We start from the raw sequence: 4,856 nt of genomic DNA on the forward strand, positions 1-4,856 counted from the left end.
GGATGAAACAATATAAAATGTGTAAAAAGCTTGGAAAAACAGTGCATTGCACACAGTAATTGTAATTGCCTTCTTTTGCCACAAAAAGCATTTCAAGAACAAATATTTACTGAGCACTGAAGGGCAAGAGTACTGGGTTCAACAAGGGTCAGAAATAAATAGGATAGTCTCTTCCCTGGGGAGCTTGGGATCAAGAAGGAATAACAAGTCAGGTATCCAGAAAACTGAACAAAAGCAGATCCTTGGTGCCGGAAGAGGGACAGTGTTCTGCTGGTCGACAGGAAGGTGGGAACACATTTAGCAGAGTTTTTGTTTTTGTTTTTTTTTAATCTTCAAGAAACAAGTGGCATTTGAGTTGTCTTAAATGGTAGACTTTTAACAGCCAGAGTTGGGGAGGGGGGTGGGGCGCCCCACCCAGCGGCTGCAGAGAAGCAGGGCTTGTGCAGGGAAATGGGAGCGGGGGCAGTCTAGGTGTGTCCCTGAGAGCAGGAGACAAGGCTAGAAAGGGACGGGGGCCTCTGAAGGCACCAGAAGCTAGACCAAGCAGTCTGCACAGCACTTAATTCAGGAGGCAGGGGCTTCCCTGAAGTTTTTAGAAAGGCATAACATGACTGAAGCTGTGCTTTAGGAAGATTCATCTGACTAAGGTGTGTAGGATTACTTGGAAAAGAAGAGACATTTTGCTGGCAGAATTTACAGGACTTAAGAACTGATTAAGTGTGTATATGTGTATCTAGGGTTTTGAGGGGGGGTGCAGTGGGGAAGAAAATGCTGAGAACTTCTACCTGGATAATTATAAAAACATTGGTGCTGGGGCTTCCCTGGTGGCACAGTGGTTAAGAATCCGCCTCACAAAGCAGGGGACACAGGTTCGAGCCCTGGTCTGGGAAGAGCCCAACGCCGCAGAGCAACTAAGCCCGTGCGCAACAACTACTGAGCCTGCGCTCTAGAGCCTGCGAGCCACAACTACTGAGCCTGTGCACCTAGAGCCCGTGCTCCACAACAAGAGAGGCCACTGCAATGAGAAGCCTGCGCACCACAACGAAGAGTAGCCCCCGCTCGCCGCAACTAGAGAAAGCCCGCACGCAGCAACAAAGACCCAACGCACCCATAAATAAATAAATAAATAAATACAACATTGGTGCTATTTAAAAGTCATCAAATAACCTTTTAATACCAAATTCCCTTAACAAATCTAAAATATAACTTGATTTATAAAAATGCAACATCTACAATGTTTTCATGAACACCGAATAACATCACATAAAGTGAAGAGCATTTGCTAAGCACTAATGCTTCAGGATTAAATTACCTCATTACATCTTCACAATAAACTTCTCTTATTAGCCCCATTTTATAGACCAAGAAACTGAGACACAGAAAGGTTAAGTAACTTGCCTCAGGTCACATGTCTGGGATTTGAACCCAGGCAGTCTGACTCCAGAGGCCTCGTCTTTGGTCACCATGTTAACCCTGCCACCAGTGTAGCCTCCTCACAGATATACAAAGTTATTATAATCAACCTGACTTACCAAAGGAAACTAAATACCTTCCAAAATTCATCCTAGCCAACACTATGTGTGGGCATTTTCTTCATTACACAAACTGAGCACACACTGTGTGCCAAGCACTATGCTAGGCCCCAGGAAATAAGGTCCTACACTCAGTAAGTTCATTATTTAGTGTTAGAGCCTACTGATAATTAGAAACTCAAAGTACAAGGAACAATGACAGAAACAGGATGTGCTAGAGGCTAGAGGCACTGAGAAGGGTACCCAAATCATCCTGGAGGGTTAGAGAAGGGAGCAGGAGAGAAGGTGACAAGAGAAATGGACTACGACGAGGAGCTCCTGGTCACTAAATTACCAAGTGTGCGGTGGGAGATAAAGCAAGACAGTCTTTTATGGCAAACTAAGGATCTTGGCCTCTATTACAAGCAGTAGGGAAGCAGTGGCAGAAATTAAGCAGGGAAACAACATATCAGATGTGTACTTTACAACAGTCCACTCACAGCAATGAGGACAGATTTGAAGAAGGCTCCATCCAAGATGGAGACACCAGTTAGGAGAAAGCCATTGCAGTAGGCCAGGTGGGAGCTAGGTCCAGACTTCTGATTCCCCCTTCTCTGCTATCTGACTGAAAAATGTGACCCTACATACTTTGGTCTCTCCTCAACACCACACTCCCCCCACCCCCTGCCTTTGTGTACTCCATGCCTAGCAGAAATGAGAGACGGTACTAAAGGTAAGCAGAACAGGTTAAAGCACGATTCTGACCAGGGATTAGGAATTTCTGAGGAGTGGGAGTGACCACACTTTATGATGATTCTTAGATAAAGGATCCTTAGGTAAAGATATAGTCATGGACAGAGATGCAGAGATGGAAAAGGGGGTCAAACATTTTAAAAATATACCAATAGTTTTGCAATTAAGGTAGTGTTGGTGCAAATAGTGACATCCCAGACCAGCATTCACAAAAGTGTCGGAATGGCTTGCTGAATTTGGGGGACCTCCATGAGCAAGGAACTTTTTCTTTGCTGTTCAAATCTGGCTCTCAGGCTTCCCTGGTGGCGCCATGGTTAAGAGTCCGCCGGCCGATGGAGGGGACACGGGTTCAAGCCCTGGACCGGGAAGATCCCACACGCCGTGGAACAACTAAGCCTGTGTGCCACAACTACCGAGCCTGCGCTCTAGAGCCCGTGCGCTACAACTACTGAGCCTGCGAGCCACAACTACTGAAGCCCACGCACCTGGAGCCCGTGCTCCACAACCAGAGAAGCCACCACAATGAGAAGCCCACGCACCGCAATGAAGAGTAGCCCCCGCTCGCCGCAACTAGAGTAAGTCCCCACGCAGCAACGAAGACCCAGCACAGCCAAAAATAAATAAAATAAATAAAATTTTTAAATTAATTAATTAATTTAATTTAAACGTCTTCTTAAAAATCTGGCTCTCATAAGGTGCCCAAGACTATGACGTTTAGGAAACAGCACCCAGCTGACTTTCTATTACAGAAGTATTCTACAGTCATTCTTTCTTTTTCTGTTTTTTAAAATTTATTTATTTATTTATTTATTTATTTTTGGCTGCATTGGGTCTTCATTGCTGTGTGCGGGCTTTCTCTAGTTGCAGCAAGCAGAGGTTGCTCTTCGTTGCGGTGAGCGGGCTTCTCATTGCGGTGGCTTCTCTTGTTGTGGAGCACAGGCTCTAAGCGCATGGGCTTCAATAGTTGTGGCTTGCGGGCTCTAGATCGCAGGCTCAGTAGTCATGGCGCACGGACTTAGTTGCTCCGCGGCATGTGGGATCTTCCTGGACCAGGACTCGAACCGGTGTCCCCTGCATTGGCAGGCGGATTCTTAATCACTGTGCCACCAGGGAAGCCTACAGTCTTTCTTAAAGGCATAAGTACTCTACAAAGCCCCATAAATAAACCTCTCCAAATCACTGGACTTGCATACATTAAGAAACCAAAAATTTAGTTTTCATACACTGAGTGAAGAAAAAAGTCTTCCAAAAGATAAGCTATGCGCTGAAATAAAATGAACTTCAAGTTGCAGTTGGAACAAGGGGAAAAAAGTGATTTTTTTCAATGGTCACAGCCAATCTCTTCTGGGAAAACATAAGATTAAGTAGCATTTATACTAATGTCAAGACAACATAAGATTACAGCAGTAATATACTGTATTTTTGCTTCTAATCAGAGGGGGATATTATAAGCTCACATACAGGTTTATGCTGAAATGGTTAAAAAAAAAATTCCTACAACTCATGGACTTCAATGTAGTCATCTGAAATGATGCCAAGAAACTAGCAGCTTTCTTAGGACTACCTCCCTAGTAAAAAGTGAATTATGTTGCTCAAATCATTTGCTTCAGTTAATCATTTAAAATCTATCAAAAAGGAATTCTGAGTAGTTTATATGTGCAGGTTCTGACAATCAGAAACATTTGTTTCTAACATTTGTCAAAATAAAGTAGGTCTACAAATCCGTCAACAATTATGTCAGAGTGTTATAATAATTACAAATTATCCTAAGCATTCTAATGCAGGTTTAGGTTGGATAAAGAAAACGGAAGTAAAAGCAATGGATTTCAATTCCTCCCATATACACTGTTAACTATTAATCAAATTCTACCTGAAGATATACACAACTGAAGCAACTTGGTCGTGGGTCTCTATTATTTTAAACAAGCATCTGTGCCACACTGCGATCTGCTCCCCCATCTGCCCTCTCTCCCAGACACATCTCACTTGTACCATTTTTCTAAACGGCTCCCCATCCTCCATTAATATTGACCATATTTTCAAATCCCATATTCTTCCAAAATGTTATTCTAAGTGGTACCCCCCCCCTTTTTTTAAATATGGAATGCTTCATGAATTTGTGTGTCATCCTTGCTCGGGGCCATGCTAACCTTCTCTGTATCATTCCAATTTTTTTTAGTATATGTGCTGCAGAAGTGAGCTCACCTCTTTATCCTTTATTTCTTGTTCCTAACATGCTTTCTAAAAAGCATTTCAGGGACTTCCCTGGTAGTCCAGTGGTTAAGAATCCGCCTTCCAATGCAGGGGACGCGGGTTCAATCCCTGGTCAGGGAACTAAGATCCCACATGCCACAGGGCAATCCCACGCCACAACTAGAGAGCCTACGTGCCACAACTAGAGAGCCCATGTGCCACAACTAGAGAGCCCACGTGCCGCAACTACAGAGCCCACATGCTCTGGAGCCCATGCCACAAAACTAGAGAGAAGCCCTCGCGCCGCAATGAAAGATCCCAAGTGCCCCAACGCGGCAAAAAATAAATAAATAAATAATTTTTAAAATAAATAAATAAAAAGCATTTCAAATTCACTTT

At 43.7% G+C, this 4,856-nt stretch overlaps 1 non-coding gene across 1 annotated transcript; it reads right to left on the bottom strand.

The window, feature by feature from the left end:
• Positions 1 to 4,357: 4,357 nt before the first annotated feature.
• On the bottom strand, positions 4,358 to 4,459 carry LOC112065343 (U6 spliceosomal RNA). Its single transcript, XR_002891975.1, has one exon. It is a non-coding gene; the product is annotated as a U6 spliceosomal RNA (small nuclear RNA).
• Between the last annotated feature and the right edge of the window lie 397 nt (positions 4,460 to 4,856).

This window comes from Physeter macrocephalus, chromosome 3 (genome assembly GCF_002837175.3).
Source record: "Physeter macrocephalus isolate SW-GA chromosome 3, ASM283717v5, whole genome shotgun sequence".
NCBI classification, from domain to species: Eukaryota; Metazoa; Chordata; class Mammalia; order Artiodactyla; family Physeteridae; genus Physeter; species Physeter macrocephalus.